The sequence below is a fragment of the Pelophylax lessonae genome, assembly GCF_965119305.1.
Source record: "Pelophylax lessonae genome assembly, chromosome: 6".
In the NCBI taxonomy this organism is placed as follows: domain Eukaryota; kingdom Metazoa; phylum Chordata; class Amphibia; order Anura; family Ranidae; genus Pelophylax; species Pelophylax lessonae.
In genome coordinates, this window is record NC_138773.1 from 68,681,330 (window position 1) to 68,696,049 (window position 14,720).

Below are 14,720 nucleotides of genomic sequence, written 5' to 3' on the forward strand. Positions count from 1 at the left end.
AAAGGGGGCGGGGGAGCTGAAGGTACACTCTGCAGAGCTCAGTGAGGAGAGGGCTGACAATTGATTGGAGGGAAGAGACACACCCCCTTCACACAGGAACAGAGCAGAGGCTGTCAATCAGCTGGAGGTCCCTGCCCTGTCACCATGTTTCTGTTGGTGTCAGGAAAACTTGTCAGAAATAATTCATGCTGATAGCAGAGGAATGAAGCAGCAGACAGAAATGACTCTTAGTGCTCTGGATTGAGACAAGTACACACCATAGAGGGATATGCTTTGTTCATATTTCATATCTGGAGGTTAAAACCCACTTCAAAAGTAAAAACTCTCTGTGTCCCCCACATTACAAGGGTTAAATGCTTGTATAGGTCTATAGGACAAGAAAATCAGTTTTACTTACCCAATAATCCGCTCCGGTGATGGGACCCCCCCAATATATCCAATACAGGGCTACGGGCTCTGCATCGGTCTTGAGGATATCAAAAGGCCTGCGACTGCTGCAAAATAGGGGAGAAAAGGCTGCGGGGACCGGTCTAGCAGCATGGAGGAGCCTCTGGGCGCAGAGGATCAGACAAGTAAGGGCTTGTTCATGCAGGCACTTGAGGGTGGTAAGCCCCTGCAGCTGAGACACGCTTTTACCACCTCCCAACTACGACCCCTTTTGGCTGCAGAAGCAGCAGCTGGGGGTGTTGACATGGCTCTGCTGCAATGTTTTGTTTTATGGCCACAGCAAAAATTCCACCCTCTGTTGTTTTCTGCGGGTGTAACACCCGCTCAACGCAACCCATCCAACTGAACTGGGCTATTCTGCAAACATCTCGCAGCTGTGGGCAGAGCGATTTGGGGGATCAAGGGGTTAAAGCAGGCAGTGAAGGTGATACGACCCCTCCTCATTGCCTGTCAAAGGCTCTCTGAAGAGCAAGCCAAATGCAGATCACTCTTCTGAGACCAAATCTACCGTGAACGAGCCTTAAAATTCCTTTTCCTGGCGTCTAGACCTAAATTAACATTTAACCCTTGCAGGGGCAGCCCTATACAGGAAGAGTCCTAACAAGAACCTCCATGGCACAAACCACCCGGTTACACATTAATGAAGGATGACGATTATAAAAGGCTGAATGTACCTTTTATAAAGAGATGAATGGGCTAAAACTTCTATGAGAATTTAGTGAGTGAGTTTCCATCGGATGAGCGGTTGTTTGCAGGAAGTAATCCTTTATATGTACAGACGGGCGTGTAAAACCACCGACACCGCCTAGGTAAATACATGGATTAAAGTGTCTGACATCCACTCCACTGTTCCCAGGAGGGGACCATAGAAATGCCTGGGGCATGTAAGATGGTGCAGAGGGCACTAAGGCTCCATTCACACCTGAGCGCATCCTTTTCAGGCATTTTTTTCAGGCGTTTGGAGGCAGGCGTTTGGAGGCAGGCATTGACATCTAACAGAAATGCTTGTAATCTGCCAAAAAAAGAAGCTTGTGTACTTTTAGGAGCTTAACCACTTACTACCCGCCCGCCGTCAAATGACGGCGGAGCGGTGTAGCTATTATCCTGGGACACCGTCATATGATAGCGCACCAGAACAGCCTCTCTCACGCGCCACCGGGGCCAGCGGAGCGGCGATCGTGACCGCGCTGTGTTGCTAGGACACGGCGCGATCCAGATCTCGGTAAAGAGTCATTGACATGACTCTTTACCCATGTGACCAATCACAGCCGGTCACATGTAAATGAGGAAGTGCCGTTATTCGGCTCTCCTCGCCTCACACTGTCAGTGTGTGAGGCGAGGAGAGCCGATCAGCGGCTCCTCCTCATAGGGGACACAGGGAAATGTAATCAGGACACTGATCACCAGTGCCCTGATTACACAAGAGTGAAATAAAATGCCATAACTGCCCACCATCAGTGCCCATAGTGCTGCCAGTCAGTGCCTGCTCATCTAGGCACTGATGGGCATTGACTGGCAGCACTATGGGCACAGATGGTGCTGTCCATCAGTGCCACCTGTCAGTGTCCATCAGTGCCGTCTCTCAGTGCCCATCAGTGCCACCTCTCAGTGCCCATCAGTGCCACCTCTCAGTGCCCATCAGTGCCACCTCTCAGTGCCCATCAGTACCGCCTATCAGTGCTCATCAGTGTGGCATATTAGTACCTCATCAGTGCCACCTCTTCAGTGCCCATAAGTGCCACCTCATCAGTGTAGCCTATCAATGCAGCCTATCAGTGCCCATCAGTGTAGCCTATCAGTGCCCATCAGTTTAGCCTATCAGTGCCCATCAGTGCACATCAGTAAAGGATAAAAATGTATTTATTTTCAAAATTTACTCACAGAAAATATGCAATGGCCAAAGTATCGGTATTGGCAATGAAAAACCGATATTGGTCGATCACTAATGTAGAGGATGAAGCATGCAATATAAGAATTCTTAACGTGGTCTCTGCATTTATAGACACCCCATAAAGGATTAATTTTTTCCCTAAAAAGGGGAATTTTTAGGCCTTTTCACATTTAACACACACCCATTCTATAGCCGACGGTATAAAAGTTGTGTGCCGGGTTCTGTCTCTGCAAGCTTGTCACATCTAACCCCCCCCCCCCCCCCCTGAATGTGACATAGCAGAGGCTCGGTGACACCACAGAAAGAAATATGTCAGCTATCCGGATAAGATGGGGGTGAGGCTGTAGTGGAGCGCCGGCCGCACTTAATGACAAAGTGAGAAGTTGTCAGTGAAGGAAGGCTTAGCATTGCTGTACAATAAAGTGATAAGAACTTGGAGAAGGATCACAGGGGACAGGGATGAGGATTATGGAATGAATTCTATGATAAGACTCAGTAGCTCCATTTCCTAGAACTGCCGACCATATCTGCTCACATGTTATTCTCAGATAAGACATCCTCACACCAATAACTAACCAGTAGATGGCCGGTGAAAGGTTGAAGGCTCACTGATGGGTGGAATTACCCCCCAGGACTCTTCAGGTATGTCGGTTCACAAGGTCCCATCTCCACCTCTCCACCCACCTCCAACCATAAAAGGTTTAAAGGTACCACAGATATAGGAGAAGAGTTTCCACCATTGTAAGAGAATACTGCAGAACAATCCTGATACAAAACACCCACCTTTACTTTAAAGCCCAACTCTGGGAAACAAACTGCAGTAGGGCTGCATTGTGCTGCAAGTGTTAAAGTGGAGTTCCACCCAAAATTTATACTTACCTCCATCTTCTCGCTCCGGGTCACCTGAAAAAAAAATGGATAATCGCAATTTTTTTTTTTTTTTTTTTTACTTACCTTGTATAGAAGAAAATATACTTACCTTACTTCCTTCTTCCTCCCCTCGGCGGCCACGGCGATTCGTCACTTCCTGGCTTTGCATTGAACGTCATCGCTCCCAGGAATCAATGCGCCTGCACCGGCCCCGACGTCAGTTCCGGTGCACGCGCGTCATTCCCTTCTAAACAGCTTCTGGGCATGCCCAGAAGCTGTGGAGGGATGACGCGCGCGCACCGGAAATGACGGCGGGGCCGGTGCAGTGCATCGTGGGACCGAAGAAGACGGAAGAGGACGCCGAAGAGGATCGCGCTGGCTTCAAGCTGTGCAACCCGGGACAGTTCAGTGGCTATCCATTGTGGAATGCACTAGCCCTGACTGTCCCGGGGGTATTTTTATTAAAAAAAGTATACCCAGGGTGGAACTCCGCTTTAACTGCTTGTTTCTATCTAGACCAAACTTTTCAACACAGAGGAAACCTTGAAATAAATCTCTGGTCTCTGGGAACCCCTGCTAAAAATCTACGACTCATGATACATTAGTGTGACAGTCAGTGGGAAGAATGCTCCTTACTCTTGTCATCATTGGGAAGAATTACCCCCCTTACAGATAGCTACAAGGAACAATGGTGTCATTGGGAACTTATCTGAGGGGCAGAAATTGCTCAAGGACCCCCTAGCAACCTCAGGAGGAACCCTGGTTGAGAAACCCTGATCCAGGGGATGGGAAAAGTGTGTTGACGTACGATAAAAATTTTATAGCCTGCACATCCAGTTTTTGTCGTCCGAAAATTCGTAATCAGCTGTCGAAAGCACCATACTAACAATCCGAAAATCGGCAGACAAAATTTTATTTCCAATTTTTGTATCATGTGCGGGCCTTTAGGCCTCTTTCACACCTGTTTTTCGATTTGGTCCGCCTGTCAGTTTTTAAGGCGGATCTGATCAGATCTTCCATGCATCCCTATGGGGCAGCGGATATCAGCAGAGACATCTCCGCTGACACCCGCTGATATCCGATCCGATCCTGTCTGTAAAATCCAGGTGGATGGAAACCTTATTTTCCATCCGTATGGAGGATCGGATGAGAACAGACAGGCGGTCCGTTTTCATCCGATCCCCCATAGAGGAGAGCGAAGATCTGACAGCTCCGTCTCTGCAAAGTAAGCGTAGACGGAGCTGTCATCCGCCTGCTCAGCAGGGATTGGCGGATCGATACCAGCTGAGCAAAACAGAGCCCACCGGGTGGAAAAAGACCCTTACTGATTCTCTGCTCCTCCAGGTGCTTCCCTATGCTCTGGAAGTGGTCTGTTGCTCTGCTACCCCACATCCATTGCAGGGCTATGGGCCCTGCCTCAGTCTTGATGAAGTCAAAAAGATCTTTGACCTCCAGAGTGCAGGGAAAAAGAGGCTGCAGTGTGCAGAAGCCTGCAGGAGTGGAGGCTCAGGTAAGTACAACTACTGTACCCAGTACCGTAGACATAAACGAGCAGTAGTGCGGGCTCAGCTTTAAAGCAGGGTTCCACCCAAAAATCTCCTCCCCCCAAGTGCCACATTTGGCACCTTTTTGGGGGTAGCGGGTACCTGTTTTTTTGACAAGTACCTTTCCCCACTTCTGTCAGACCTCGCCGCGGTACGTCAGAAGGTTGGCCTCCCTCCTCCTTCCCCTGCCACTGGGTCAGAAAGCCCAGCATACTTAACGCATGCACAGTAGGCAATCGGCTGTAACGCTGCAAGGCTTCAAAAATCGCTGCTCGCCATTACTAGTAAAAACAATAAAAAATAGTCCATAAATCTATCCCACAGTAAGTAAACACTATATCTTTTGCGCAAAACAATCAATATACGCTTATTGGGATTTTTTTCCCAAAAATACATAGCAGAATACACGCTGGCCTAAATGTAATGAAGAAATTCGATTTTTTACTTTTTTTTTTTTATTGGGAATGTTTTATAGCAAAAAGTAAAAAATATGGTTTCTTTTTCAGAATTGTGGGTTTTTTTTGTTTATAGCGCAAAAAAATAAAAACCGCAGAGGTGATCAAATACCACCAAACAAAAGCGCTATTTGTGGGGAAAAAAGGACATCAATTTTTCTTGGGTTCAGCGTCACACGACCGCGCAATTGTCAGTGGCGTATCGCACAAAATGGCCAGGTCAGGAAGGGGGTAAAACCTTTCCGGAGCTGAAGTGGCTAAATATTTTGTTCCCTAACCATATAGCTGGTTATTCATATTTGCCACGGAATATAGATAGATTCAAAATTAAATAGTCTTTTTAAAAACTTTATATATTAACTAAATTATACACCACACTTATTTTTTGAGATTGTTATCAGATTAATCTAATTTAGGGATCCTCAAACTACGGCCCTCCAGCTGTTGCATGACTACACATCCCATGAGGCATTATAAAACTGACATTCACAGGCATTATTATTATTACATAGCAGGGATCCTCAAACTACGGCCCTCCAGCTGTTGGCGGAACTACACATCCCATGAGGCATTGTAAAACGTTGACATTGACAGACATGACTAGGCATGATGGGAATTGTAGTTCCTGAGCAACTGGAGGGCCATAGTTTGAAGATCCCTGTTATATAGGATTTAAATAGCACCGTCAGTTTGCGCGGCGCTTTACAATATGAGGGAAGACAATACAGTTACAATACAATTCAATACAGGAGGAATTAGAGGGCCCTGTGCGTTAGAGCTTACAATCTAGAAGGGGGGGCATTGTGGGAATTGTAGTTTCTGAACAACTGAAGGGCCATAGTTTGAAGACCCCTGGTCTAAACAATAATCGGCCAACTAATGGATTATGAAAATCGTTCATTGCCCTACAAAGAAGGCACTGCATTCTGTGAATGGTGCCAGTGCCAGTTAGCAAGCCCCTGTGGTTACTATGCAGCCAATCGGCGCAGAAGCCAGCAGCAATCACTGTAGTAGTGGTGACTACTACTACAGGAATTCATCCATGGTCGGGTATGGAATATGCATACGTACAGGGATCCAAACCGGTCCAATGTAATTATGCAATAAAATCCACACCTGGAATGCAGCTTTAAAGGCCTATAAACTAATATTTATAAATTAAATGAAAACTGGCCCCCAAAAGCAATCCATAAACATAAAGAAAACTCCTGAAATAAAAAATAGACCCAAACACGGTATAGTTCCCCGAAGCCGATACATACCTCCTCTCCTAGATCCTACTAATGTACCCCTCCCTGCATTTTCCTCTTCTCTTCCCTATTCTAATATTTGGTGACGTACGTGGCATTACTAACTTCAGATAGATCTATAATGACTCATGCATGATTCTGCAAAGGAGGGACCTTTCTGCCTGGTATGAGCACCCTCCTCCCCCCCCCCCCCCCCTCATTCACACACCTTTATCGGTTTAAGTGACTGTTGATTAGTCTTGAACAGAAATGACAATCTACTTGTTCAATGGTGAATCCTCACGGAAGGTAATATGACATGACTTGTAAATATGGTTGTAATGACTACCTTCTCAATTAAATATTCATGAGACAAAAAAACATGCATGATCTCAGCAGCCGAGCCGGGATAAGAGTGCTGATCACATGGGAAAGTCCATGACAGACGATCGATGGGCAGGCTGGAGGGATCTGATTGGGTAATGATCATATAGTGTCTGTGGGTGACATTATTAGATGGAATGTATGAACACTATGAATAGGGGGCCTCCCTTGAAATCCAAGATCCTCCTGTTACACATGTATAACCTGAATGTAACACTGTAGAATAGAGTGCTAGGAGGAAAAGGGAATCCTAGTCTCCCCATGTAACCCTCTGACCCGGAGATGGAGCTCCGACAGCTTCAGTTTCCAGCAACTGTTATCTACAAATAGCAGCACTTGGCGGAGACTCTGGAACGTGCGAGGAAAGCCACAGGGATCCAATATATTTTATATATATCAAAGGCTGCGACTTCTCCGCTGAATAACATACGAGAATACTCCCGGAATCTCTTTCTTCACCGATCAGCGGCAGACTTACATTATACGATATTATTTGTAGTTCCCAATAATGTGCAGCATTAGCTAGGACATTTTCAGTGCAATAATATCTACAAAACGTTAAGGAGCCGGATAACCGGTTGAGAAAATCAATAGCAAGAGTTTAAAGGCGACATTCACATCTATTGAGGAACTTAGAATTCGGCGCCTACTTCTGGTAATGTCGCCATCAATTTAAGTATGTGCTTAAATCAGGTATATAGCTTGTTGTGAGGCGCTACTACCCTTATTAAAATGTATAAAAAAATACATGGAAATATTGTTATGCAGAGTGCCTGCGTGCTTATAATAAAAGTGCAAAAAAGTATGTGTAAAGTATCAATGTGCAAATGACAAATAGCTGTGCATTCCAAGATAAAAAATATATTACATTAATTGTAGTTGCTGAAGGTATAAATAAGGGATAGACCGATTATCGGCAAGGCCAATATATCGAGGGCGGATATGCACTTTCCCCGATATATCGGTATCGGCCCCGGAACTGGCCGATATTTTTGTGACGTCATTCTGCCTTCCCTCGCCTTGGACAGCCTCATCTGGAATTGGGACTAGTCTTACGGGAGTGTATCACAGCCATTCACCCACCCACAGCAGCCCGGTTCCAGCCAGCCACCCACATCCACAGGCCCTGTTACCAGCAGGCCAGCCAGCCACAGGTACTGTACCAGCGACCCAGCCAGCCACCCACAGGCCCTGTACCAGCCAGCCACAGGCCCTGTACCAGCGACCCAGTCAGCCAGCCACAGAGGCCCTGTACCAGCCAGCCAGCCACCCACAAGCCCTGTACCAGCCACCCATCCACCCACAGCCCCTGTGCCAGCCACCCACCCACCACAAGGTGCCAGCCAGCCACCCACCACAGGGTGTCAGCAAGCCAGCCACCCACCACAGGGAGCCAGCCAGCTACCCACCACAAGGTGCCAGCCAGCCACCCACCCACCACAGGGAGCCAGCCACCCATCACAGGGTGCCAGCCAGCCACCCACCACAGGGAGCCAGCCACCCATCACAGGGTGCCAGCCAGCCACCAACCACAGGGAGCCAGTCAACCACCACAGGGAGCCAGTCAGCAAGCTACCCACCACAGGAAGCCAGCCAGCCAGCCACCACAGGGAGCCAGCCACCCATCACAGGGTGCCAGCCAGCCAGCCACCCACCACAGGGAGCCAGCCAGCCAGCCACCACAGGGAGCCAGACAGCCACCCACCACAGGGAGCCAGCCAGCCAGCCACCCACCACAGGGAGCCAGCCAGCCAGCCAGCCACCCACCACAGGGTGCCAGCAAGTCAGCCATTAAGCATTAAACCAAAATTAACATGTTCAGTACCAGATTTGTGTCAAAAATTGTCTTTATTTTTCAAAAAACTTTAAATGTACAAAATATCGGCCCATATTGGCCGATACCGATACGCTGTGACCAAAATCTCAGTATCATCCCTGAAATAAACCATATCGGTCTATCCCTAGTATAAAGTTCATAAGTCTCTTATAGAAGGGTATAAAACATGTAATTGCTGCGCTAAAATATAATAAAAATAAATATGCGAAAAGCAGCCAACACAAATCTTTGGAACAGAAAGATCAATAATAATAAAAACACAAATGTGGCGCTAATCTGGTAGCTAAAATCAAAGAAATGTCCTTGATAAGCGTGGATGAAAAAGCAACAGTTCAAAATCTTTCTCGTGCATCAACAAAAAAGACTTCACAAAGAAGGGAAGAAATGTGAAGATCCTCAGCATGGGAAACCACCACCAGGCACCCGCACACACTGATCCTTACCAGATCGCATTGACCCTCATCACAAAGGTCAAAAAACGCCCATGGTACAAGCACTGGAAAGCCGGGATCATTCACTCCTCCTCCTTTGAAATCTTCCACCAAACGGACAATCCTTAGGTCCTTACAGGGTCCCCATGTGAGGAAACAAAATACCAACACATAGTGTACACTGCTTATGAAGTTTATTGCTCCCCAAGGATAATAAGTACACTTACAAGATAGCCGCACTTAGAGAGCGTTGCTTTATCCACCTCCGAACGGTCGGGTGTTCGCGCATCCCACCAAAAATATGGCCGTCGACTACGTCAACTCTGACGAAACGCGTCGGGTGGAGCCTGTGGCGACGCACGCCACACCAGGAAGAGACACGGCGGCCATATTTTTGGTGGGATGCGCGAACACCCGACCGTTCGGAGGTGGATAAAGCAACGCTCTCTAAGTGCGGCTATCTTGTAAGTGTACTTATTATCCTTGGGGAGCAATAAACTTCATAAGCAGTGTACACTATGTGTTGGTATTTTGTTTCCTCACATGGGGACCCTGTAAGGACCTAAGGATTGTCCGTTTGGTGGAAGATTTCAAAGGAGGAGGAGTGAATGATCCCGGCTTTCCAGTGCTTGTACCATGGGCGTTTTTTGACCTTTGTGATGAGGGTCAATGCGATCTGGTAAGGATCAGTGTGTGCGGGTGCCTGGTGGTGGTTTCCCATGCTGAGGATCTTCACATTTCTTCCCTTCTTTGTGAAGTCTTTTTTGTTGATGCACGAGAAAGATTTTGAACTGTTGCTTTTTCATCCACGCTTATCAAGGACATTTCTTTGATTTTAGCTACCAGATTAGCGCCACATTTGTATTTTTATTTTCTTATAGAAGGGGGTTGTTCCTGCGTGTCCTCAAAAAGTGATCCGTGCTCCAAATCAATAAAGTGCTGGTGTATAAGTGCTCCGTGCTCCTCCACCTAGGAAAGTAGTGGCCACTTACCAGAACAAATCAGGCCCCCAGGACCTAAACAGCTTTGGTATGCCTTCTCTTCAATGGAGGTATTATACTCTGGATCAGATGAGTGGACTTGCTTTAGCAATCCAGAAGTGATTGGCCCAAATTTTGGTGGTTACTCAGATTTCCCATAAAAATAGATTAAAATTGATCATTGCGCAAATATGTTTATTAAAAATGTTTTCCAATAAAAAAATATATAAGAACACTCACATTCTCAAGTGCTTCCAGTAGCACTAACTTTGAAGTCCTATGTGTTTGCAGTTCGGAATCGCCGCTTCCCGTAGCGCGCGTTCCACCTCGCCCAGAAAGGACGTAAACCGGAAGTGATGCCGCTGTGATTAACCTCAATGCGTTTCACCGGAAGTGACGTCTTCAGGAAGTTCTCCGCTGAATAATATACGAGAAAACTCCCGCAATCTCTTTCTTCATCGATCAGGGGGCAGACTTACATTACACGATATTATTTGTAGTTCCCAATTATGTGCAGCATTAGCTAGGACATTTTTGGCGCAATAATAACTACAAAACGTTAAGGAGCCGGATAACGGGTTGGGAAAATCAATAGCAAGAGTTTAAGGCTACATTTACATCTAGGCATTGCTTCTTTTACAGGTGTTTTTCAGGCATTTTACAAGCATTTTTTGTGTAGGCGTTTTTATTTTTTTTCATTGGTCCATTGTCAACCTAAAAACGCCTATAATCTGCAAAAAAAAAAAAATAAGCTCATATACTTTTTAGAGCAACGGGCCTTTTGCTTATAGCGGTGTTCCAGCTGTGGACAAAAAAAAAAAAAAGTCAGAAGCTACAAATCTTGTAGCTGCTGACTTTCAATATATAGACATTTACCTGCCCAGGGAGCCCGCGATCTCAGCACCCCAGCTGATTTTCGGATCGGCTGCCGGGTGCTGCCGCCACCATTCACTCTAAAGGAAACTGGCAATGAAGCCTTTCGGCTTCACAGCCCGTCCCCGACTGCGCATTCTCATTGGCTCGGTAGCAGGGGAAGGAGAAAGAGGACGGAACCTCCAAGGGATGACGCCGCAGCACGGCGCTGTCTCCTGGAAGTGGGGAAGGGTACCTATCAAAACAGGTACCCATTCCCCCCTCCACGCTGAAAAGGTGCCAAATGTGGAAAGAAGCAGATGAGCCGAACTTCCACTTTTGGGTGGAACTCCGCTTTAAGGCGACAGAACGCTCAGATGTGAACAGGGGCCACTGAAATGAATGGGATTTGTCTTGTTGGGCGTTTTTAGAGCTGAGGCTTAGACCAGAAAATCGCCCAAAAATGCCAAGATGTGAACGGAGCCTAAGGAATATAGTAATATTCACCACAATAATCCCAGACTCCTAAGACTCTGTTCACATCTAGGCATTTTTGGGAGCGATTTTCTGCTCTAAGCCTCAACCCTAAAAAAAAGTCCAACAAGACAATTCTTCTTCTTTTTAATGGCCCCTGTTCACATATGAGCGCTCTGCCGCCCTAGACAAAAATGCCCGTCGCTCAAAAAAGTGCATACGTTTTTTGTTTGGCAGATTACAGGCGTTTTACTGTTTTTTCATTGGTCACTGGTCAACTCAAAATGTCTGCACAAAAACGCTGAAAAATCACTACGAAATATCCAGAAAAAACGCCAGAAAAAACACCAGTAAAAATAGCAACGCCTAGAGGTGAACGGAGCTTTACCAACAAATGAGAGCATGAAAACTCAACCAAACCCCAAACTTAAACATTACCTTAACCACTCCAGCTCAAAAAAATTTACCCCCTTCATGACCAGGCCATTTTGTACGATACGGCACCGCGTTACTTTAAGTGACAATTGCGCAGTGGTGTATCCAAAAAAAAAAAAATGTTGTCTTTTTTTGTCCCCATAAATAGAAATTTCTTTTGGTGGTATTTGATCACCTCTGGTATTTATTGCGCTATAAACAAAAAAAAAAAATGACAATTTTGAAAAAAAAAAAAAAAAAAAAAACACAATGGGTTTTACTTTCTGCTATAAAACATATCCAATAAAAAAAATGTAACAAAAAAAAAATCAAAATTTCTTCATCAATTTAGGCCAATGTGTATTCTACTACAAAAATCCCAACAAGCATACATTGATTGGTTTGTGCAAAATTTATAGCGTCTACAAACTATGAGAATTATTTATGGAACTTTTATTTTTTAATGAGTAATGGCAGTGATCAGCGACTTGTAGCAGGACTGCGATATTGCGGCAGATAGTCGGGTCACTAAATTACAATTTTTGGGGACCAGTGACACCAATACAGTAATCAGTGCTAAAAAAATGCACTGTCACTGTACTAATGACACTGACTGAGAAGGGGGTCAACATCAGGAGCAATCAAAGGGTTAAAATGTGTTCCTAGCTGGCGTTTTAGTAAACTGCGGGAGGTGTTTGTAGTAGGGAAAGGCACAGATCCGTGTCCTGGATCAAAACCTTCCCCACTAACACAATGGCAATCTGCCTTGTTTACATAGGAAGACTGCCATTCTGCCTGTGTACCCAACAATCAGCGGGTGACGGCGGATATGAAGTCTGCAGTACCTGTTGATCGGCTCCCACTGTGAATAATCACAGCAAAAATGGGCCTGTACGCCCGCAACTCGGAAGTGCTGGATCACGTACTAAGTATGTGATCCAGCGCAGCAGAGCCACCTTGCAGCTGTATATATATATTATACGGTCAGCAAGCGGTTAAGGGTTGGTTCCCCTTTCCTAAAAGTTGCCTAAAGCTGGATAATGCCCTTGCTATAGGCAATTTAAAGTAGTGATCAACCGATTACCGGCAAAGCCAATATATAGAGGACCGATATGCACTTTCCCCGATATAGCGGAACCAAGGTGACCGATATTTCAGGAAAGTGCTGTACCGGAGTGATGTCTGCAGCTAGAGGCATCACACCGATACCGGCGTCCATAGCCGACGGACGGCTGTCTTGTAATGACAACCGATGTGGCTGAGAAGCCACTTGGTTGTCATTACAAGGAGCGGGAGGGGACGTCCCCCCCCCCTCCCACCGCCTTCCGCGGCTCACCCGGGTCTCCCGTCCCACCTGGAGACCCGGGCAATCATCCTGCACGGCTGCTGAAGAGAAGACCCGATCAAAGCCGCATTTGGCTCTAAACGGGTCTCCATGTAAAAACCCGGAAGTGATGTCATGACATAATTTCCGGGTACTCGGCGCCAGATTAAAAAAAATGACAGCATTCAAAACAGCCAAACTTGGCGTTTTGAATGCTTTTAAGTGCAGCGGAGGGGTTTGGGGTCTTTCAGACCCCCAGATCCCTCCACAAGAGTACCTATCAAGTGATAAAAATAAAGGTTTTTAAATGTACGAAAATATCGGCCGATACCGATATGCAATGGCCAAAATATCGGTATCGGCAACTGAAAACCGTTATCGGTCAATCACTAATTTAAAGTGTTTCTAAACCTAACATTCTGCACTATATCTGGTCTCCCACAGTACACAAAACATGGAAGTACAATCGTTTTAGTAAATAGAATCTGCTAAATACCGTTTCTCATTAGCAGTATATAGCAGTCTTGTGACTTCTATTAGTGTCTGGTAAAAGCTTGTAGGAGGAGTTTTCATTCTCCTCTGGCTGTCCTATGAGGCTGCATGACCCCTGACCCCCTGAGTAGTCACTGCTGTGTCACACATTTCACAGAGCCTGCCTTCTGAACTAGAGACACTAATGCCTCGTTTCCACTGAGCGGAACGGTTCGGGTCGGTACAGTTTGGAAGGGTTAGAATGGTCCGGTCTATTCAGGTGAGCGTTTCCACTGCAAGTCGGGCCACCAGGGACCATGCGGGGTTTACACCAAATGAGGTGTTTGTTTTGCTCTTTCATTTGACGTGAGCATTGATGGTTTCCTGTCCGCCAATCAGAGGACTCTATCGTGTGACGCCAGTAGCTCCGCCCTAACCGTACCATACCATTTTCTATGGCCCTACATCTGAAGCAGGACCAGGAATGGTGCGGTTTGGTTCGGTTGTATGGGCCACTTTCATAATGGAAACACTCAAATTAGCGTACCGTACCGAACCAACCCGAACCGATCCGCTCAGTGGAAACGAGGCATAAGGGGAGGCAATTCAGAGTCAGTACAGGAAACACTGCTTGCAGGTAGCAAGGTTCCTTCTGTAGATGGTTCTGTATTCCTTAGAACAGGGCTCCACTGAACCCTGGGGTTCCTCCAGAGGTTACTAGGGGTTCCTTGAGCAACCAGCAAACAGATGAGTTCCCAGTGACACCATTAATCTTTTTAGATATCTGAAAGTGTATGCTGAGAACATAGAAATCCTTTAATGCTCCCCCTACTGGCAGAAAAAGAGAAGACAAAAAAAAATCCAGACTGAGTCATTTCATGAAATGAATAAAGCTGCAAACACGGTTTAGCCCTGATTATAACAAACATATAGAAACCACTATTATATTTCCTTTATTCTAAGCATCAGTTCACTTGAAATTCCAGTTACAGCCGGTAGAGGAACCATTATGATTTTATCAGTACGGCTCACGGATGACCTCCCTGGCCTCCCAGTGATCCCTGGGCTGAGAGTGCAGGATTTCCTGGTGTATATCTGCAGCTCACACATTGCAGAA